This window comes from Pongo abelii, chromosome 12 (genome assembly GCF_028885655.2).
Source record: "Pongo abelii isolate AG06213 chromosome 12, NHGRI_mPonAbe1-v2.0_pri, whole genome shotgun sequence".
In the NCBI taxonomy this organism is placed as follows: domain Eukaryota; kingdom Metazoa; phylum Chordata; class Mammalia; order Primates; family Hominidae; genus Pongo; species Pongo abelii.
The window spans coordinates 23,615,339-23,638,455 of NC_071997.2; the positions used below are offsets into that span (position 1 = coordinate 23,615,339).

Consider the following 23,117-nt stretch of genomic DNA (forward strand, 5'->3'; position numbering starts at 1 on the left):
CCCAAAGTGCTGGGATTACAGACATGAGCTACTGCACCCAGCCATGTTATTTCTTAAGCTTTATAGTGGGTTTCCTGGTATTTCTTATATTACTTTTTATGCCATTTTGAGTGTCTGAAATCTTTTTTTTAGAATTTCAAAATACAAAGGAGGGGCTTTTTTTTTTTTTTTTTTTTTTTTTTTTTTTTGAGATGGAGTCTCGCTCTGTTGCCCAGGCTGGAGTGCAGTGACGCTATCTCGGCTCTGCAGCCTCCACCTCCTGGGTTCAAGCAATTCTCCTGCCTCAGCCTCCCGAGTAGCTGGGACTACAGGAGCCCGCCACCATGCCTGGCTAATTTTTGTATATTTTTAGTAGAGTTGGGGTTTCACCGTGTTGGCCAGGCTGGTCTTGAACTCCTGACCTCAGGTGATCCACCCACCTTGGTCTCCCAAAGTGCTGGGATTACAAGCATGAGCCATAGTGTCCAGCCCGAGGGGCTCTTCTTTAAAAAGAAGAAAACTTCTGTAAAATTGCATGTATATGCACACATACATATCCACCAGTGATCAGCATTTTATACAATGATGAGAAAATTCTGTTAATTTTTTGGTTCTCAAACTCTTGTCCTAGCTTACTGATAGTTTTATTCAGGAGTTGGTGACTCATTCATTCATCCAACAAATACGTATTGAATGCCCAACATGGGAAGCCCTGGGTTTACAAAAAAGCAGACCTGAGGCTTAAGCCAGGCAGACCAATATGCAGCTTGTGAACACTTAGTAAACAGTATTCTTTTCTTTTAAAATCTGAAATGAGCCTCTATTTAAAAGTTTCTCACAGTTTCTTTCTAGGGACGTTCTCAATTATTTGGGAGCAGATTGCCTTTGTGTTGGAAAGAAGCACTTGGGTAACCCTTGGTCATGAGAGGGTAAGTGGGCATGCATGACTCGAGGGCAAGGAATGAAAAAGGCATTTGTGTGTGTGTGGCTTGACAGAAGCTGCTTTTCCTAATTCCTCCTGGTGATCAGAGCCTTAGGGAGGAGGTGGGCACACTTGGATAGAGGCCAAGGAACTTACTGGGAAGAAATGAAAGGAGAGCTTTATGGTAGATGCAGTGTTTTAGAACCTTTCAAATGGAGACAGAGCCAGGAACGGTGGCTCACACCAGGCATGGTGGCTCACACACTGTCCCCTGTTCTTGGGCCACAGCTCATCCCCTGGGACTTCCAGTTCTACTTAGGTAAGATATTGACCTGGTCAGCAGTGGTTTCCGAAGAGGATTCACCATGTCTGGGTGACAGGTTCAAGGGTGGCTTAGCCCCAGACTGGACGAAGTTCATCTCCCTGGCCCCCACCTTCTACACCCACCTTGACTGTCCAGATCCCCATGCTTTATCCCGCTCTCCAGTTTGCAGGATTTCCCTTTGTAGCATTTGGCAGTCAGGTTCTGCTCAGATCCACTAAGACTCCTTTCTATCAGTTTTGTGGCCCTGTCCCTTTCACTTCAGAGTGTAGAGAAGTTTGGGGTAAACTGACACCCAAGTCTGCTGTGGGATCCAGCTGAAGCTACTACCCCCCGGGAGCTTTTCCAGAGAGCACATCTCTGCTTGACTCCTGACTCCCTTACCCGTCTCCCCAGGGCTCACCTGTAAACTACTGGCTGACTCCTTGTTTCTCCTCAAAGCATCGGCTGCAGGAGGGTGACCTGAGACCTCTTCCCTCCTCATGAGCTTCCCCTCAGGACCCTAGGTGTTATCTCTGCCAGCAGGTCTCTCAAAGCCATCCAATTTCATTTTTATTTATTTATTTTACTTTTTAAATTTAGAGACAGAGTCTCACTATGGTGGTACAGGTACAGCTCACTGCAGCCTTGACCTCCCGAGCTCAAGCGACCCTCTCTCCTCTCACCTCCCACACAGCTAAGACTACAAGCGTGTGCCAGCATGCCCAGCTAATTGTTCTATGTTTTATAGAGACATGGGGGCGGTTCACTATGTTGCCCAGTCTGATCTTAAACTCCTGGGCTCAAGTGATCCTCCTGCCTCAGCCTCCCAAAGTGCTGAGATTACGGGTGTGAGCCAGTGGGCCTGGCCGGGGCTAGTTTTTAACAACATGAGGAGCAATAACAGTTAAAAACAAAACCAGTAAACTTGTAAACTGATCAGAGGCTCTATCTTATACTTGTCAAATTATTTGAGATCAGAATTGACTCCTTCAAGCTAAGTAAATCCCTGAAGTTTTGGGGCAATGTGATAGAAGGAGAAAAACTCAAGAGAGGTAACGAGCTTCCTGGAAATGTGGCAAGTGGAAACGAGAGCCAGTTCTGACTTGAAGAAGGCAGTATGAATTAGTTTCACTTCATCTGGTGAAGCAGGATATACCAGTTATACCCAGAAATAGGAAGATAACTTCAAATTGTGACAAGTGCTGTGGCTGTAAAACCTAGGTTAAAATGAAAGAGAGTAATAGGTCTGTTTGGATATGGAAAAGAGGGGTCAGGGAAGCCTCTCCAAAAGTGTGGTGTTTTAACAGAGCCTGAGGAATGAGTTGTGTCGGGGTGAGGGAGGGATCTGTGCAAAGAAAACAGCATGTGTCAAGGTCCTGAGGCAGGAAGCCATGTGATGAACCCAAAGGAAGATCACGATGGTCTTCATGAGGTAAGTGAGGGGGAAGTTGCTCCCTCATGACATTGGAAAGGATGGCAGGGGCAGGTTGTGCAGGGCTTTATAAGCAGATGTTGATTTTATTTATTTTGACATGGAGTCTCATTCTGTCACCCAGGCTAGAGTGCAGTGGGGCAATCTCAGCCCACTGCAGCCTCCACCTCCTGGGATTCAGCAATTCTCCTGCCACAGCCTCGCAAGTAGCTGGGATTACAGGCATCTGCCACCACACCCGGCTAATTTTCATATTTTCAGGAGAGATGTGATTTCACCATGTCGCCCAGGCTGATCTCAGACTCCTGACCTCAACTGATCTGCCAGCCTCAGCCTCCCAAGTGCTGGGATTATAGGTGTGAGCCACTGTGCCCAGCCCCAGATATTGATTTTAAACATAAATCTTGCTCAGGCTGCTGTGAGGACAATGGCCTGGAGCCAGGGAAGAATGAAAGCAGTAGTGTGTAGGGCCATCATTTTGGGATTCGCTTACTTGGAATCAAAATTTAGTTCTCCACCTACTAACTGTGTGACCATGGGCGAGTCACTTAACCTATCTGAGCCTCGGTTTTGTCATTTCCAAAATGGAAATCTCAATAGTACCCATTTCATTAGGTCATTATGAGGATTGAAAAATAAAATGTATATACACATCTTTACACATTGTGTAAAACTGACACATAATAAGTACCCAGTAGATGTTGGCTGATTTATGGTTTATTGGTAGGCTGTTGTTACTATCTGTAAGAGGAGAGTGTTGGCCGGGCACAGTGGCTCATGCCTGTAATCCCAGCACTTTGGGAGGCTGAGGCGGGCGGATCACGAGGTCAGGAGATCGAGACCATCCTGGCTAACACGGTGAAACTCCGTCTCTACTAAAAATACGAAAAATTAGCCAGGCGTGGTGGCGGGTGCCTGTAGTTCCAGCTACTCGGGAGGCAGAGGCAGGAGAATGGCGTGAACCCAGGAGGTGGAGCTGGCAGTGAGCCGAGATCACACCACTGCACTCCAGCCTGGGCAACAGAGTGAGAATCCGTCTCAAAAAAAAAAGTGTTGGAATTTTAGGAGACAAATAAATGCCGTCTTTCCCTTCTGAGTTTAGGGTGAAATGAGAAGACAGACACAGAAGATGACAGGCATCTGTCATATCTTTTTGACATGTACTATGTGCTATGAACAAAAGTAAATGAAAAGTCTTGCTCTTGTGGAGCTTACATTCTAGCATGGGTGAGGAGAGTGAGGGATCTGGACAGAAATGTCTGAATCAGCAAGTTATATAGTACTTCTGAAGGTACCTCTTTTATTATTGATAATGAAAAGTGTAGCTTAGCTGGGCACGCTGGCTCACACCTGTAATCCCAGCACTTTGGAAGGCCGAGGTGGGTGGATCTCTTGAGGCCAGGAGTTCGAGACCAGCCTGGCCAACATGGTGAAACCCCTGTAAAAATACAAAAGTTAGCCAGGCATGGCACCTGTAATCCCAGCTACTCAGGAGGCTGAGGCAGGAGAATCGCTTGAACCTGGGAGGCAGAGGTTGCAATGAGCCGAGATTATACCACTGCACTCCAGCCTGGGCAGCAGAGCAAGAGTCAGTCTAAAAAAAAAAAAAAAAAGGAAAAATGTAGCTTAGATCTACAATCAGATCAATTTCCCTACAATTTCACCCTAATAAAATCTAATCACAGTCAGAGCTGGGCAATCACAGCCACTCCCTAAGCTCATTGCTTCAGGGGTAGAGCTTTCTCCATAGCTAACCATATAGTAGAAGGAAGACAAGACCCGATCTTTCCTTAAATCAACTTACAAAGAAAATGAACCCAATTAAAGTGTGCAAATAGTTGAGTTTTGATACATTTGTACATTTGTGTATTCATCTTTACAATCAACATGTAGAATATTTCCAGGCCAGATGCAGTGTGGCACATGCCAGGTGGGCAGATGGCCTGAGTTCAGGAGTTCAAGACCAGCCTGGGCAACATGGTGAAACCCTGTCTCTACAAAAAATACAAAAAGTTAACTGGGCATTATGGCATGTGGCTGTAGTCCCAGCTACTTGGGAGGCTGAGGTGATAGGATGGCTTGAGGCTGGGACGTTGAGGCTGCAGTGAGCCATGATGGTGCCACCGCATTCCAGCCTGGGTAACACAGTCAGACCTCATCTCTAAAAAGTAATGATAATAAAATCAATATTTTCACTTTTGGGCTAAAAAAAAAAGAAATAATATTTCTATTACTCCAGAAAGTTCTCTCATGTCCTTTTGCAGAAAATCTCAACTCCCCTACAACCCAGGCAGCAACTATATTATAGATTAGTTTGGCTTTTTCTAGAATTTCTTTTAAATGTAATCCTATAGTATGTACTCATTTGTGTCTTGCTGCTTTTATGCAGCAAATTTTTAAGACTGTTCTATGTGGTTTTTTGCATCAGTTTTTTTTTTGTTTGTTTTGAGACAGAATCTCGCTCTGTTGCCCAGGCTGGAGTACAGTGGCTCGATCTCGGCTCACTGCAAGCTCTGCCTCCTGAGTTCACACCTTTCTCCTGCCTCAGCCTCCTGAGTAGCTGGGACTACAGGCACCAGCCACCACACCTGGCTAATTTTTTGTATTTTTTTAGTAGAGACCGGGTTTCACCATGTTAGCCAGGATGGTCTCGATCTCCTGCCCTCGTGATCTTCCCTCCTCGGCCTTCCAAAGTGCTGGGATTACAGGGGTGAGCCACTGTGCCCGGCCTGCATCAACGTTTTACATTGTGTTGTTGGGTAGCATTCCATTGTCTATACCACAATTTGTGTATCTATTCACCAGTCGGGAGATATGTGAGTTGTTTACAGTTATTGGCTATTATACATGAAGCTGCTAGGACTATTCATGTAAAAGTCTCTGTGAACATGTGTTTTTATTGTTCTTGGGTAAATGCCTAGGAGTGGAATTGCTGGATCATATTATAAGCTTATTCTCTTTTTTTTTTTTTTTTTTTTTTTAAACAGATTCTTGCTCTGTTGCCGAGGCTGGAGTGCAATGGTGTGATCTTGGCTCACTCCAACCTCTACCTCCCAGGCTCAAGCGATTCTCTTGCCCCAGCCTCCCTTGCCCCAGCCTCCCGAGTAACTGGGAATACAGGTGCAGGCTATTTTTTTGTGTTTTTCCCTGGCTAATGTTTGTGTTTTTAGTAGAGATGGGATTTCACCATGTTGGCCAGGCTGATCGGGAACTCCTGACCTCAAGTAATCCCCCTGCCTTGGCCTCCCAAAGTGCTGGGATTACAGCGGTGAGCCACCGCGCCCGGCTCATATTCTCAACTTTATCAGAAACTGCTGAGTTGTTTTCCAAATTGCTTGTTCCATCTTTTACATTCCGACGAGCCATTTATGAGAGTTTTTGTTACTTCACATCCTGACTAACATTTGGTTTGGTCAGTCCTTTTAGTTTTAGCCATTCTGGTGAGTATGTACAGTTTTCATTGTGCTTTAATGTACTTTTCTCTGATGATTAATGATACTTGAGCATCGTTCCATGGACTTATTGGCCATTCCTATTTTTTCTTTTGTAAAAAGTCAGTTGAAATCTTTTGTCCTTGTTTAAATTAGGTGAGGCCAGACACACAGGGGCTTACACCATTAATCCCAAACTTTGTGAGGGTGAGGTGGGAGGATCGCTTGAGGCTGGGAGTTTGAGGCTGCAATTAGCTATGACTGTGCCACTGCACTCCAGCCTGGGCAATAGAGCAAGACCCTTTCTCAAAAAAACAAAAGCAAATAAAGGGTTTTTTTTTTTTTGCCTTCTCATTATTGAGTGTAAGAGTCCTTCATATACTCTGGAAACATGGTCTTTGTCAGATATATGTGTTGCAAATGTTAATATTTTTTCTCCTCAGTGGTTGCCATTTTATTTTCAATGGCTTGAAGGAACAGAAGATCTTAATTTTGATAAAGTACAATTTATCAATTCCTTTCTTTTGTAGGTTGATATTTTTGTTCTATCTAAATAATCTTTGCCTACTCCAAGCAAGAATAGATTTTCTGTGCACCTGTAGTCCCAGCAACTTGGGAGGCTAAAGCAGGAGGATCATTTGAGCCCAGGAGTTTGAGGCTACTATGAGTATGATCTTACCTCTGCACTCCAGCCTGGGCGACCCTGTGTCTAAAAAGAGAGAGAGAAAGATTTTTCTGGAAATTTGATAGTTTTAGCATTTATACATAGGTCTATGATCGAGTTAATTTAGTATATGGTGTAAGAAAATGGTTGAAGTTGTTTTTTATTGCTTTTTTAAATTTGAATGTTATTTTTTATTTTAAAAAATAATATAGAGATGGGGTCTTGCTGTGTTGCCCAGGCTGGTCTTGAACTCCTGGGCTCAAGTGATCCTCCCACCCCGGCCTCCCAAAGTGCTGGGATAACAGGGGTGAGCCACCACATCTGGCCTGTTTTTTCTTTTCTTTTTTACACTTTTTAAAAGAGTAGTTCTAGATTCACAGCAAAACTGAGAGGAAGGTACAAATATATCACATATACCCTCTGCCCTCAGGCATGCATGGCTTCCCCCATTATCAGCATCAACCAGAGTGGTACATTTGTCACACGTGATCAACCTACATTGACACAAAATCCATGGATTACATTAGGGCTCACTCTTGGTGTTGCCCATCCTGTGGGTTTGGACAAATATATAATGACATGGATCCACCATTATAGCACAGAACAGTTGAATTGGCCTAAAAATCCTCTGGTCTGCCTGTTCATCCGTCCCTTCCTTCTGCCTCCTGGAAACCACTGATCTATTTACTGTCTCAAGAGTTTGCCTTTTCAAGAATGTCATATAGATGAAATCACATAGGATGTGACCTTTTCAAATTGCCTTCTTTCACTTCATATGCATTTACGTTTCCTCCATATATTTTCATGGATTGATAGCTCGTTTCTTTTTTTTTTTTTGAGATGGAGTCTCACTCTGTCACCCAGGCTGGAGTGCAGTGGTGCGATCTCAGCTCACTGCAACCTCCACCTCCCAGGTTCAAGTGATTCTTGTGCCTCAGCCTCCCGGGTAGCTGGGATTACAGGTGTGTACCACCATGCCTGGGTAATTTTTGTATATTTAGTAGAGATGGGGTTTTACCATGTTGGCCATGCTGGTCACAAACTCCTGACCTCAAGTGATCTGCCTGCCCTGGCCTCCCAAAGTGTTGGAATTACAGGCGTGAGTCACTGTGCCTGGCCAGCTAGCTCCTTTCTTGTTAGCACTGAATAATATTCCACTCTCTGGATATACCACAGTCTATTTATCCGTTTACCTACTGAGGACATCTTCACTGCCTCCATGTTTTGACAACTAAAAATAAAGCTGCTATAAACATTTGTGTGCAAGTTTTTGTGTAGACATAAGTTTTCAACTCCCTTGGGTAAATACTAAGGGGTGTGATTGCTGCATCATATGGTAAGAGAATGCTTAGTTTTATAAGAAACTGCCAAACTGCCTTTCATACTGGCTGTACCATTTTGCATTCCCACCAGCAATGAATGAGAGTTCCTATTACTCCACATCCTCACCAGCATTTGGTGTTGTCAGTGTTCTGAAGTTTGGTCATTCTAATAGGTGTGCAGTGGTATCTCTTTGTTTTAATTTGCATTTCCCTGGTGACATGTGATGTGGAGCATCTTTTCATATGCTTATTTGCCATCTGTGTATCTTCTTTGGTGAGGCATCTGTTCAGGTCTTTTGCCCATTTTTAAATTGGGCTGTTTGTTTTCTTATTGCTGAGTTTTAAGCATTCTTTGTGTATTTTGAATAACAGTCTTTTATCAGATAAGTCTTTTGCAAGTATTTCCTCCTGGTGTGTGGCTTGGCTTGTCTTTCTCTTGGCATGTCTTTTTCAGAGCAGAAAATTTTAATTTTAATGAAGCCCAGCTTATCAATTCTTATTTTCATGGATCATGTCTTTGGTGTTGTATTTTAAAAGTCATCATAAAAGCCTCAGTCATCCAGATTTTCTCCTACGTTACTGTCTAGGAGTTGCATAGTTTTGCATTTTACATTCAGGTCTATGATCCTTTTTGAGTTAATTTTTGTGAAGGGTGTAAAGTCTGTGTCTAGAATCATTTTTTTTTTTTTTGGATGTGGATGTCTAGTTATTCCAGTAGCATTTGTTGGAAAGACTATCTTTGTTCTATTGTATCACCTTTGCTCCTCTGCCAAAGATCAATTGACTCTATTTATGTGCGTCTATTTCTGGGCTTTCTACTTTGTTCCAGTGATCTATTTGTCTATCATTTTGTCAATACCACACAATCTTTACTTTTTCATTTTATTTAATATTTGTTTAATTTTAATTTTTTTTTAAGAGACAAGGGCTCACTCCGTTGCTCAGGCTGGAGTGCAGTGGCATGATCACTGCAGACTTGACCTCCTGGTCTCAGGTGATCCTCCCACCTCAGCCTCCCAAGTAGCAAGCAGGACTACAGACATGCACCATCATGCCTGGCTAATTTAACACTACATTCTTGATTACTGTAGTTTTGTAGTAAGTCTTGAAGTTGGAGAGAGTCAGTCCTCCTAACTTTGTTCTCTCCTTCAATATTGTGTTGGCTGTTGTAGGTCTTTTGCTTTGCTATATAAATATTAGAATCAGTTTGTTGATATTCACAAAATAACTTGCTGATATTTTGATGGGGGATTGAGTTAACTCTTTAAGTCAAGTTGTAAAAAACTAACATCATGACAATATTGAGTCTTCCTGTTGGTAAATATGGAATATCTCTCCATTTATTTAGTTTCTCTTTGGTATCTTTCATGAGAGTTTTGTAGTTTTCCTCACATAAGACTGGTACATGTTTTCTTAGATTTGTACCTAAGTATTTTACTTTTGGGGGTGCTAATGTAAATGGTACTACATAATATGTTTTAATTTCAAATTTCAAAAAAAAACCTGGGCACGGTGGCTCACGCCTGTAATCCCCACACTTTGGGAGGCTGAGGTGAGTGGATCACCTGAGGTCAGGAGTTTGAGACCAGCCTGGCCAATATGATGAAACCCTGTCTGTACTGAAAATACAAAAATTAGCTGGCCGTAGTGGCGGGTGCCTATAATGCCAGCTACTCGGCAGGCTCAGGCAGGAGAATCGCTTGAACCCAGGAGGTGGAGGTTGCAGTGAGCTGAGATTGCGCCACTGCACTCCAGCCCGGGAGACAAGAGCAAAACTCAGTCTCAAACAACAACAAGAGCAACAGCAACATCAAAACAAATTTCTCTTGTTTATTGCTGGTAATAGAAAAACAATGGACTTTTGTATATTAACATTGTATCCTGCAAACTTTGTAGAATTACTTATTAGTTCCAGTTATTTGGTCGATGCTATTGGATTTTCTACATGGATAATTGTGTCATCTGTGAACAAAAACAGTTTTATTTCTTTCTTCTCGATCGGTATTTTTTTTATTACCTAAGTCTTGTCTTTTTGCATTAGCTAGGACTTCCACTAGAGTATTGAAAAAGGAGTAGTCAGAGGAGACTTCCATTCCTTGTTCCTGATCTTAGCAGGAAAGCTTCTAGTTTCATACCTCTAAGTATGAAGTTAGCTGTAGGATTTTTGTAGATGTTCTTTATCAAGTTGATAAAGAACTTCATTAATTTCTGTTAGATTTTGTCAAATGGTTTTTCTGCATCTATTGATTGATTTTTCTTTTCTTTTCTTTTCTTTTTTTTTTTTTTTTTTGAGACAGAGTCTTGCTCTGTTGCCTAGGCTGGAGTATAGTGGCATGATCTCGGTTCACTGCAACCTCCACCTCCTGGGTTCGAATGATTCTCCTGCCTCAGCCTCCTGAGTAGCTGGGACTACAGGTGCGCACCACCATGCCCAGCTAATTTTTGTATTTTTTAGTAGAGACGGGGTTTTGCCATGTTAGCCAGGCTGGTCTTGAACTCCTGACCTTGTGATCTGCCCGCCTCAGCCTCCCAGGGTGCTGGGATTACAGGAGTGAGCCACCGTGCCCAGCCGTGATTTTTCTTCTTTTGCGTGTTGATGTGATGGATTACATTGATTCTCAAATATTGAACCAGTGTTGCATACCTGGGATAAATTCCATTTGCTTGCAGTGTATAATTTTTTTAATACATTTTGCATTCAAGTTGCTAATATTTTATTGAGGATTGTTTTTGTCTTTTGTAGAAAATTAAGCTTTATTTCAAAGCAATCTGAAAACCGCAGTCAGGGGGACCACATTTACAACTGTTAGGAAGGAGCACGCAGATACATGTCCATTTAGCAAGGTCTCAAGTCAAGGAGTCTCACCAATTCCTGCCCAACACCTACTCAGTTTCCTCTTCAGGTTGAAACTAAAAAGTAGGCTTGAACATGCCAGTGATGTCTTAGTTATCCAAATATGCTCCAAGTTCAGGAAAGAGGACATCTGGTCTCAACTTATTGAGGGATTTGCTTAATTATTTTAAAAATATTTACATTGAGAATACAGTTAATTGGTAGCTTTCTTCACATTTTCATTTCTTTTTTTTTTTTTTCGAGACAGAGTCTCACTCTGTCGCCTAGGCTGGAGTGCAGTGGCGCGATCTCAACTCACTGCAAGCTCCGCCTCCTGGCTTCACGCCATTCTCCTGCCTCAGCCTCCTGAGTAGCTGGGACTATAGGCGCCCACCACCACACCCGGCTAATTTTTTGTATTTTTAGTAGAGACAGAGTTTCACCATGTTGGCCACGATGGTCTCATGATCCACCCACCTCAGTCTCCCAAAGTGCTGGGATTACAGGTGTGAGCCACCACGCCCTGCCCACGTTTTCACATTTTTAAAAAGAGCCAGAGAAGTGTCATTCATGTTTTAAGCAGTTGAGTTGGTAAAGATCCTGTCTCCATTTTGTAAGAGATGGATTACATTCAATTACTACTCACAACAGCCAACTGGAAGATTATTCCATTGCTTTTGAAAGATTATTCCATTGCTTTTGAAGTACTGGTTGGGCTGGCATCTGCGATGGTAGCCAAATAAATGAGATTTCTATGTAACACAAGCTGGCACTGGACACAATCATTCGCCTGGCTCTTGTTCTGATACTCCACAATACAGCAGATCAGTTGGTCATTCTCCTCAAGGAGCCGCTGGATAGTCTCTTAATTGACTTTCACCTTGCCCCTCAGCCAGTCCACTGACGTCCTGAGGAAGCTCCGGAACCACAGACCACCAAGCATCTCATTGTTGAGGATTTTTGCATCTATGTTCATGAGAGATATTGATCTGTTGTTTTCTCATAAATAAATGTCTTTGTCTAGTTTTGGCATTAAGGTATACTGGCCTCAGAATGAATTGGGAAGTATTCTCTTTGCTTCTATCTTCTGAAAGAGATTATAGAAAATCGGTGTAATTTCCACTTTAAATGTTTTCTTGAATTCACCTCTAAACCCATCTGAGCCTGGTGCTTTCTGTTTTGGAAAGTTACCAACTATTGATTCAATTTTAAAAATAAATATAGGCCTATTTAGATTATCTATTTCTTCTTGTATGAGTTTTGGCAGATTGTGTCTTTTAAGGAGTTGGTCCATTGCATGAAGGTTATCAAATTTATGGGCATAGAGTTGTTCATAGCATTCATTATTATCCTTTAATGTCTATGAAATACATGAAATATGTCATTTTTGACGTTAATAATGTGTGTTCTCTTTTTTCTTAACTTGGCTAGAAGCTTATCGATTTTATTGAACTTCTTTTTTTTTTTTTTTTTGAGACGGAGTCTCACTCTGTCACCCAGGCTGGAGTGCAATGATGTGATCTTGGCTCACTGCAACCTCTGCCTCCTGGGTTCAAGTGATTCTCCTGCCTCAGCCTCCTGAGTAGCTGATATTACAGGCATCTGCCACCATGCCCAGCTAATTTTTGTATTTTTAGTAGAGACGAGGTTTCACCATGTTGGCCAGGCTAGTTTCAAACTCCTGACCTCAAGTGATCTGCCCACCTCAGCCTCCCAAAATGCTAGGATTATAGGTGTGAGCCACCACGCCCAGCCTTATTGAACTTTTCAAAGCATTAGCTTTTGGTTTCATTGATTTTCTCTATTGATTTCTTGTTTTTCGTTTCCTTGATTTCTGCTGTAATTATTTTTTTCTTCTGCTTACTTTGGATTTAATTTTACTCTTTAATTAATGCTCTTTCTACTTTCCTAAGATACAAGCTAAATGCTTATAGAGTTTTCTCCTTTTCTAATATATGCATTCAATGCTATTTATTTCTCTTTAAGCACTACTTTTACTGCATCTCACACATTTTGATAAGTTGTGTTTTCATTTTCATTTAGTTCAAAATATTTTAAAATTTTGTCTTGAAGAATTATCGGACCCTCGTGTTACTTAGAAATATGTTAATTTCCAAGCATTTTGGGATTTTTCCAGCTATCTTTGTTATTAAGTTTTTGTTTAATTTCATTGTGGTCAGAAAGCAGCCATTGTATGACTTCTGCTTTTAAAATTTTGTTAAGATACTGTTTTATGGCCCAGAATCTGTCTGTCTTGGTGAGTGTTTTATGTGAACTTGAGAAAAATGTGTAATCTGCTGTTGCTGGATGAAGTAGTCAGTAGTTGCCCTTGTGTCCAGTGAATTGATGGTGTTGTTGAATTCAACCATGTCCTTACTGATTTTCTGCTTGCTGAACCTATTTCTGATAGATTGGTGTTAAAGTCTCCAACTATAATAATGGATTAATCACTTTTCCTTGCAGTTCTATTAGTTTTACTTCATGTAGTTTGACTCTCGTTATGTGCAAGTATGTTAAAGATGGTTATGTCTTCTTGGAGAATTGTCCCCTTTATCATTATGTAGTGTCCTTCTTTATCCTTGAAAACTTTCCTTGCTGTGATGTCTGCTTTCTCTGAAACTAATATAGCGACTCCTGTTTTCTTTTGATTGATGTTAGCATGGTACATCTTTTTCCATCCATTTACTTTTTTTTTCCTTTTATTTTAGATGGAGTCTTGCTCTGTTGCTTAGGTTGGAGTGCAGTGGGACGATCTCGGCTCACTGCAACCTCTGCCTCCCGGGTTCAAGTTATTCTTGTACCTCAGCCTCCCGAATAGCTGGGATTACAAGCGTGAGCCACCACGCCTGGCTAATTTTTGTATTTTTAGTAGAGATGGGGTTTCACCATGTTGGCCAGGCTGGTTTCAAACTCCTAACCTCAGGTGATACACCCACCTCGGCGTCCCCAAAGTGCTGGGATTACAGGCATGAGCCACTCTGCCTGGCCCATCTTTGAATTTTCTGAAATTTAAATATGGTATGCCAAGGTATTTTTCATTTTGTTTTGTTTTGGTATTCATCCTGCTTGCTGTTCTCTGTGCTTCCTGGATCTGTGGTTTGGTATCTGACATTAATTTGGGGGAAATTCTCAGTCATTATTGTTTTAAATATTTCTTCTGTTCCTAGCTCTATTTCTTCTCCTTCTGGTATTACCATTACGTATATGTTATACCTTTTGTGGTTTTCTCACAGTTCTTGAATATTCCGTGTTTTGTTTTGTTTTTCAGTCTCTTTTTGTTTTCAGTTTCAGATTTCTACTGGGATGTTTTCAAGCTCAGAGATTCTTTTGTCAGGTGTGTCCAGCCTGCTAGTAAGCCCATCAAATTTATTCCTAATTTCTGTTACAGTGCTTTTGATCTCTAGATTTTCTTTTTGTTTTTGTTTTCTTATACTTTCCATCTCTCTGCTTACATTGTTCATCTGTTCTTGTATGCTGTCTACTTTACCAGTTAGATCCCTTAGCATATGAATCCTAGTTGTTTGAAATTCCTAATCTGATAATTCCAACATCTCTGCCTAGTCTAGTTCTGATGCTTGTTCTGTCTCTTCAAACTGTTTTCTTTTAGTATGGCTTGTAATTTTTTCTTGATCGCCAGGTGTATTGTACTGAGTAAAATGACTGATGGTAAATAGGCCTTTAGTTTTGTGGTGGTAAGGTGTGGAGAGAGGAGAAGCATTCTATAGACCTATGATTAGGTTTCAGTCCTTTGGTGAGCCTGTGCCCCAAAGTGAACTTCACAAATACTTCAGCACCTTCCCTCCTTAGGTGGGACAGGATGATTGGAGTGGGCTGGAGTTGGGTGTTTCTCTTCCCAAGGTTAGTTAGGCTCTCAGAACCCAAGAAGGTTAGGCTCTGGTAAAATGGTTTCCCCTGACGGCAGGCGATGTTAAGAAGAACAGAATGGCGGCTGGGTGTGATGGTTCTTGCCTGCAATCCCAGCATTTTGGGAGGCCGAGGTGGGCGGATTACTTGTGGTCGGGAGTTCAAGACCAGCATGGCCAACATGGTGAAACCCCATCTCTACAAAAATCAGACGTGGTGGTGTGTGCCTGTAATCCCAGCTACTTGGGAGGCTGAGGCAGGAGAATCACTTGAACCCAGGAGACAGAAGTTGCAGTGAGCCGAGATCACACCACTGCACTCCAGCCTGGGTGACAGAGTGGAACTCCGTCTTAAATAAATAAATATTTGTGTAGGAACAGAATGGTTCTCATGTATTTCAGAATAGTTTCTTTCCTTCTCCCCTTGCCAGAAACACAAGGAGATTTTTCTCTAGTGTTGAGTATGAGAGCCTGGTAGAACTGAACTCACGAAAGTGTGCCCCCCATCACCAGTGACTGGGTGTCCCTGCAGTTTTAACTCAGACTTGTCCACACTGAGCCTCCAGCAATTTGTCAATTATAGTTTAGGTTTTCCTACCCCAGCACTGGTTCCCATGCGGGTTTTTACCCCAGTAAATTGTGATTCTCTGTGTCCATCTGTCTCTCCAAACAGGGTCACCTGTTTGCCCTGTAACCTCTCTCATGAATCTAAGAATTGTTGATTTTTCCACTTGGTCAGCTTTTTACTTAAGACGGAGTGGTCACTTTTAATCTCCTTACATGCCAAATAGGAGACTAGAAGTTCAATGGTATTTTTTTATTTTCCATAGGTATATCCAGTTGTTCCAGCACCACTTGCTGAAAAGACTATGCATTCTATCAGGTTGGTGCAAAGGTAATTGTGGATTTTGCCATTACTTTTCATTACTATTAAGTAATCACAAAAACCAGAATTACCTTTGGACCAACCAGATACATTGAATTAGCTTGGTATACTTATCAAAATCAATTAACCATATATATGTGTGTGTGTGTATGTATGTATCTGGACTCTATTATGTTCTATTAATTTATATGTCTATCTTCACATCGATGCCACATTGCCTTGATTGCCTAATAGTAGATCTGAAATGAGGTAGCATAAGTTTTCCACATTATTGTTTAAAACATATTCTGGTTATTCTAGCTCCTTTGCATTTCTATAAAATTTCAGAATCAGCCTGCCAATTTCTAAAAATAAAGACTACTGAGATTTTTATTGGGATTGCATTACATCTATAGATCAATTTGAGGAGAGCGAACATCTCAACACTATGGAACTCATGATTTATCTCTGCATTTATGGGGGTCTTTTCTCTCAGCAATGATTTGCTGTTTCCTTTTTTTCTTTTTTTTCTTTTTTTGAGATGGAGTTTCGCTCTTGTTGCCCAGGCTAGAGTGCAATGGCGCCATCTCAGCTCACTGCAACCTCTGCCTCCCAGGTTCAAGCGATTCTCATGCCTCAGCCTCCCAAGTAGCTGGGATTACAGGCATGTGCCACCACACCCAGCTAATTTTGTATTTTCAGTAGAGACGGGGTTTCACCATGTTGGCCAGGCTTGTCTTGTACTCCTGACCTCAGGTGATCCACGGTGTGAGCCACCATGCCCGGCCTTCCTGTTTTCAATGTACACATTTTGTAAGTATTAAATATTTTTCTAAGTCATTTTTTTTTTCCGAGATGGAGTCTCACTCTGTAGCCCAAGCTAGAGTGCAGTGGTGGGATCTCTGCTCACTGCAACCTCTGCCTCCCGGGCATAAGCTATTCTCATGCCTCAGCTTCCTGAGTAGCTGGGACTACAGGTGCACACCACCACGCCTGGCTAATTTTTTTGTATTTTGGTAGAGACAGGGTTTCACCATGTTGCCCAGGGTGGTCTCGAACTCCTGAGCTCAGGCGATCTGCCCAACTCGGCCTCCCAAATGCTGGGATTACAGGCATGAGCCACCTTGCCTGGCCCATTATAAATGTTTTAATTTCAATTTAAATAGAAATACAATTGTACTGCTTCACTATACATACTTTATTATATGCACTGTCTCTACTCGTTCCCATAATGTTTTTTAAGCCATGAACTGCATAGCCAATATCTTGAGCACAATGTGCTATCGTTTGGATATGATTTGTCCCCATAGGAACTCATGTTAAAATTTAACTGCCGTAGCCCCAGCTCCTAAGGATGCTGAGGCAGGAGGATTGCTTGAGCCCAGGAGTTTGAGTCCAGCCTGGACAACATAGTGAGAACTTGTCTGAAAAAACAAAAACAAAAACTTAATTGCTGATGTAACAACATTGGGAGGTGGAAACTTTAAGAGGCGGAACCTAATGGGAGGCATTTGTTTCATGGGTGATCTGTTTTTGTGAGTGGCTTGGTGCTGTTCTCACGGTAGTGAGTTCTCACTCTCATGAAACTTGATCAGTTCTTGCAGAAATGGGTTTGTTCCCATGATGGCATGTTGTTATAAAGTACAGGCATCCTTTGTGTTCAGCCCATTGCATGAATCTGTTCCTCTTTGACCTTCCACCATGTTATGATGCAGCCCAAAAGCCCTTGTCTGAAGTCAGGGCCATACCCTTGAACTTCTCAGCCTGTAGGACCATGAGCTAAATAAGCCTCTTTTCTTTATAAATCACCCAGTCTCTGGTATTCTGTTACAGCAACACAAACTAAGACAGGATGTGTTTGGTTCAAAGTTCAGAAAGTTTTGCTATAGTGACATTAACTATAAAGAGCATTTCCCCCCTCACATAATAAGACATCAAAGGATAGGTGATCGCTGCTAAGTAGCAGCGGTTTCAAGGAGAAACTTTTGACTGTTTCCTTACAGTTGCAGAATGGTTACTGCAGCTGCAATCCTCACATCCTGTTCAAGGCAGGAAAAAGGGGAGAGAAGGAGGTACCAGGTACATTAGTTCCCTTTAATCAGCAAGGCAAGATCTTTCCTCTGAAACAGTAGTTCTCAACTGGGGACAATTTTACTTTCCAGGCAACACTTTACAATGTTTGGAGATATTTGTGGTTGTCATAACTAAGGGGGTGCTATTGTCGTCTAGTGGGTAGGGTCCAGGGATGATATAAACATTCAACAATCCCCAGAAAAACCCCTCACAACAGAGAATTATCTGCCCCAAAATGTCAGTGGTGCCAAGGCTGAGAGACCTCGCTCTAAACCACACCTGTAGACTTTCATTTAGGTGTCATTGGCTAAATATGGGCATATGGGCATCCCTAGATTTAGGGAGATTACAGTAGTAGAAAACATTGATTTGTAATGATTAGACTAGGTATAGGATGGTCTATAGCCTAGGGCTGAAATATTGGTGTCCCAACAAATTTGAGTTGAGTTAGCAAGGAAGAAAAAGTAGTAATGGGTACTGAGTAAGCAAATCACGGCGTCTGCCTGTGGCAGACACCAAAGCAGATCTTTTTTTTTTTTTTTTTTTTTTTTGAGATGGAGTCTTGCTCTGTCACCTAGGCTGGAGTGCAGTGATACGATCCTGGCTAACTCCGCCTCCTAGGTTCAAGTGATTCTCCTGCCTCAGCCTCCTGAGTAGCTGGGATTATGGACACCCACCACCATGCCCAGCTAATTTTTATATTTTAGTAGAGATGAGGTTTTACCATGTTGGCCAGGCTGGTCTTGAACTCCTGACCTCAAGTGATCCACCTGCCTTAGCCTCCCAAAGTGCTGGGATTAGAGACGTGAGCCACTGTGCCCCACCAGTGATGAAGTGCATTTTCTATGTTTTCCTTACAAGCCCTCTGTTCCTAGGATTCTGAATTATCAGTACAAGGAAGCATACATGAAACTTCTATGTAATATTCTGAATCTCTTGAATACAATCCATATTCCTTCCAATAATATTCTTTTTTTTATTACTTTTTTAATCTGCCCATTTGAATTGAACCAATAATGTTCTTTTCAACCTTGAACTGCATTGCCAATATCCTTAGCACAAAAGCAAGACTTTCTATTGTGATTTGAATATTTGAATATCTTTTTTTTTTGAGACAGAGTCTCACTCTGTCACCCAGGCTGGAGTGCAGTGGCATGATCTTGGCTCACTACAAGCTCTGCCTCCCCGGTTCACGCCATTTTCCTGCCTCAGCCTCCCGAATAGCTGGGACTATGGGCGCCTGCCACCAAGCCCAGCTAAATTTTTTTGTATTTTTAGTAGAGACAGGGTTTCACTGTGTTGGCCAGGCTAGTCTCAATCTCCTGACCTCAGGTGATCTGCCCGTCTCGGCCTCCCAAAGTGCTGGGATTACAGGCATGAGCCACCGCGCTTGGCCCCCAATTTTTTTTTTTTAGACCGAGTCTTGCTCTGTCATCCAAGCTGGAGTGCAATGGCGTGATCTTGGCTCACTGCAACCTCCGCCTCCTAGGTTCAAGTGATTCTCCTGCCCCAATCCCCTGAGTAGCTGGGATTACAGGTGCCTGCCACCACACCTAGCTAATTTTTGTATTTTTAGTAGAGACAAGGTTTCACCATGTTGGCCAGGCTGGTCTTGAACTCCTGACCTCATGATCCACCCACCTCGGCCTCCCAAAGTGCTAGGATTACAGACGTGAGCCACCATGCCCGGCAAAAAATATTTTTTTTAAGTTAGCCAAGCGTAGTGGTGCACGCCTCTAGTCCCAGCTACTCAGGAGGCTAGGAGGATCACTTGAGCCCAGGGATTTGAGGCTGCAGTGATATGATGGCACCATTGCGCTCCAGCCTAGGTAACAGAGACCCTGTCTCAAAAAATAATAATAATAAAAGAATAATAAAGGGATTATTTACAATGTTGAATACAAATTTGAAGGAAATCCATAAGACCTAGCAGAGTACACACTACCTGGCATTGTATACTCTGGTTGTGCACAACTCTGGTTGTACAGTAAACCGCAGGGAGCTGTTATTCCTAGGCCTATAGAGGCAGGGGAAATGAATAGTTATTGGGTACCAGATAGGGATTTGCCTGGAGAGGGCCTTCTGAAGGGGACTGTGGCATTTGGTAGAGGCCACAGGGAACCCATGCAGCCGGTCCCTAGCCACTCCTACCACCGATCCCCTGGCGGCACTCCCATTGGTTCAGCCCAACAGGAAACTGAAAGACAAGGGAGCCCTCCCAGGGCACAGAGCAGGGTGAACACGGGCAAGAGGATCTACAGAGGCAGACAGAAGTTAATGAGCACATGGGGCTTTTTTGTTTTTTGTTTTCCTTCTAGGATATATCATTATTATTACATTTCTCTTTCTTTTTCCTTCCTTCCTTCCTTCCTTTCTTTTTCTTTCTTTCTTTTCTGATGGAGTCTCGCTTTGTTGCCCAGTGGCGCGATCTTGGCTTAATGCAGCCTCCACCTCCTGGGTTTGAGTGATTCTCCTTTCTCAGCCTCCTGAGTAGCTGGGATTACAGTCACGTGCCACCATGCCTGGCTAATTGTTGTATTTTTAGTAAAGATGGGGTTTCACCATGTTGGCCAGGCTGGTCTCGAACTCCTGTCCTCAAATGATTCGCCTGCCTCAGTCTCCCAAAGTGTTGATTACAGGCGTGAGCCACCGTGCCCAGCCCTTCTTTCATAATAGAATACCATTCTTCCATTTCTCATAGGACTCAGTGAAGCCTGCATGAGCCAGCACCCCCAGAGATAGAGACAATGCATGCCCTGGTCACCGGAGCCCCTCTCCCAAAGGCCAGGGCCTCTCCTGATGGCCATGCCTCTGCCTGCACCGTACCCTCTGCTAGAGCATCGTGCTATCTTGCTTTCAGTTGCCAAATCCCTATTCATCCTTCAAGAAATATCTCCTTTTAAGGGCTCTGTGCAAACTGCAAAAATAAGTCATTGTCAGGATCAATTAACACTATATTGGGTTTTTCACTCTTTCCTGAATTGCATTAATTTTTCAACATGATCAGTTTGTTTTTCCAAAATTTACAGAAGTCTTCAGTATTATTGGTAAAGCACTATCATATGCTGTTATAATTACTATTAAAATATTTCTCTATCAAATACAAAACTAGTATGACTTTTTGCTACTATGATTATGTTGCAAATCAAATTTAACAACCCGTAGAATAACCAAATTTATAAATAAAATAGCATCTGTACATTGTCAAATGGTTTGGCAAGTTTAAAAAAAGGGATTGGATCCTAGTGGGTGGTGATAAACAACTTGAGAACTGTTTCGCCTTAACTGCACTTTAGTTACTGTAATCCTGGGGAATTTTCTTGATAAATGTCTCCTAGGTTTTCAAATTCTTCAATCCATGTCTTATTACTAACTTTTATAAATCTCTTTGTAAATAAAGAATGTGGGTCAGGCATGGTGGCTCACACCTGTAATCCCAGCACTTTAGGAGCCCGAGGCAGGTGGAAGCTTGAGCTCAGAAGTCCAAGGCCACCTTGGGTGACATAACAAGACCCTGGCTCTACAAAAGAAAATTAAAAATTAGCTGGGCTTGGTGGCACACATCTGTAGTCTCTGCTACCCAGGAGGCTGAGCTGGGAGGATTGCTTGAGCCCAGGAGGTCGAGGCTGCAGTGAGCTATGATTGTGCCACTGCACTATAGCCTGGGTGCCAGAGTGAGACCTTGTCTCTATAAATACACATACATGCACACAGTGAAGGAAAGCGTTTAGGGTAAGATAATTGCTTGTATAGAAAACAACCAACTCTAAGCACTTAACTTGAAATAAAGATTAAACACACTTAGATAGCTCTCTTAAATGGGAATAAAGATTGTTTTCTTGGCCCGGCATGATGGCTCATGCCTGTAATCCCAGCACTTTGGGAGGTCAAGGCGATGGATCACTTGAGGTCAGGAGTTCGAGACCAACCTGGCCAACATGGTGAAACCCTGTCTCTACTAAACGTACAAAAAATTAAAGGCAGGAGGATCAACTGAGTTTAGGAGTTCGAGACCAGCCTGGCCAACATGGCGAAACCCCATCTCTACTAAAAATACAAAAAATTAGCTGCGTGTGGTGGTGGGCCTCTGTAGTCCCAGCTACTCTGGAGGCTGAGGCAGGAGAATTGCTTGAACCCAGGAGGCGGAGCTTGCAGTGAGCCAAGATCATGCCATTGCACTCCAGCCTGGGCAAAAACACGAGACTCCATCTCAAAAAATAAAAATAAAATTGTTTTCTCTTAATGTCATCCTATCTTATTAGAGACTCAGTATTCTCCTGTGGAGAACTTTTATTCAGCATAAACACAAAGCGAGACCTAAATGGGCACTGTAGCCTTTCTCTATTCTGATCTCCTAAAAGCTCAAGACACTTCTGAAACAGAACATTTTGTTATTTGGAAAGTTTCCAAAATCAGTGAATTATTTGCTGTCTGGAGCTCAGCCTTTGGAAAGCAAGTGCTTCTACTAGATTTTCTATAACTATGGCTTTAACTCATGGGTCTTTTCCTGTTATATTTTGTTCTCTTACCTTTTACCAAGCACCACTTTTTGTGTGTGTGAGATTTTTCACTCTGCAGCACTTCATGTAGGGCTAGATTTCGGCTCTATGGCTTGTTGGCAGCTAACTGCCACTGTTTTATTGATAGTTTCTGACCGGGATTAGATTTACTTCCAGATGCCGTGAACAGATAGGCAAGGATACACCACTCATTACATTTACGACTACTTTTTTTTCGAAGAAATTATTCATCACGATAACAATACGCGAGCCATCTCCTTATTAATGCCCAAACTACCCAGTTAAAGCAAGTGTTAAGACAACAGAAAACGCTAATGAACTATTTACTACAGTACCTTGTCACTCACGTGGAGTAAGCTCTTTCTTCCACCTACAAACTGTCCTAGGTTATTTCTATGACTTCTGAAACCATCTGTTCTAACCTGCTCTCTGCTGCTCTTTGGAATACAAATGTTAATTACCTTTTCAACATTTTGCTGCTCCTTGCTTAGAGCCTCAAATTGAGTTTTTTTTTTTTTTTCCTAGTTTTTTGCTGCAGCAAAACTCAAGACTCTTCTCTCTCAACCATTTTATTTAGAGGGATACGGATCTGCTCTGTTGGGAGGACAACGGAAATGATACTTCATCTGTCTGCACTTAGTACCCAACTAACATTAAGCCTTCTCCCTCTAAGCTGAATACGATCACCTGAATTATAAACATCTGAAATGTGGGTTTTGTTTTGTTTTGTTTGTTTGTTTGTTTGTTTTTGGAGATAGAGTCTCCCTCTGCACCCAGGCTTGAGCGAAATGAGGCAATCTTGGCTCACTGCAACCTCAACCCCCTGGGCTCAAGTGATCCTCCCACCTCAGCCTCCCAAGTAGCTGGGACCATAGGCATGCACTCATGCCTGGCTAATTTTTGTATTTT

At 42.4% G+C, this 23,117-nt stretch overlaps 1 protein-coding gene across 4 annotated transcripts in view; it reads left to right on the forward strand.

Moving 5' to 3' along the window:
* The window catches only part of LOC129057111 (GRIP and coiled-coil domain-containing protein 2-like), a 97,009-nt gene that overhangs the window by 62,751 nt on the left and 11,141 nt on the right, over window positions 1–23,117 (forward strand). For all 4 annotated transcript variants that reach the window (XR_010136155.1, XR_010136154.1, XR_010136153.1 and 1 more), the window contains exon 11: window positions 22,734–22,917. The gene's annotated coding sequence lies outside the window, so the exon portion shown is untranslated. The remainder of the gene's footprint in view (window positions 1–22,733; window positions 22,918–23,117) is intronic.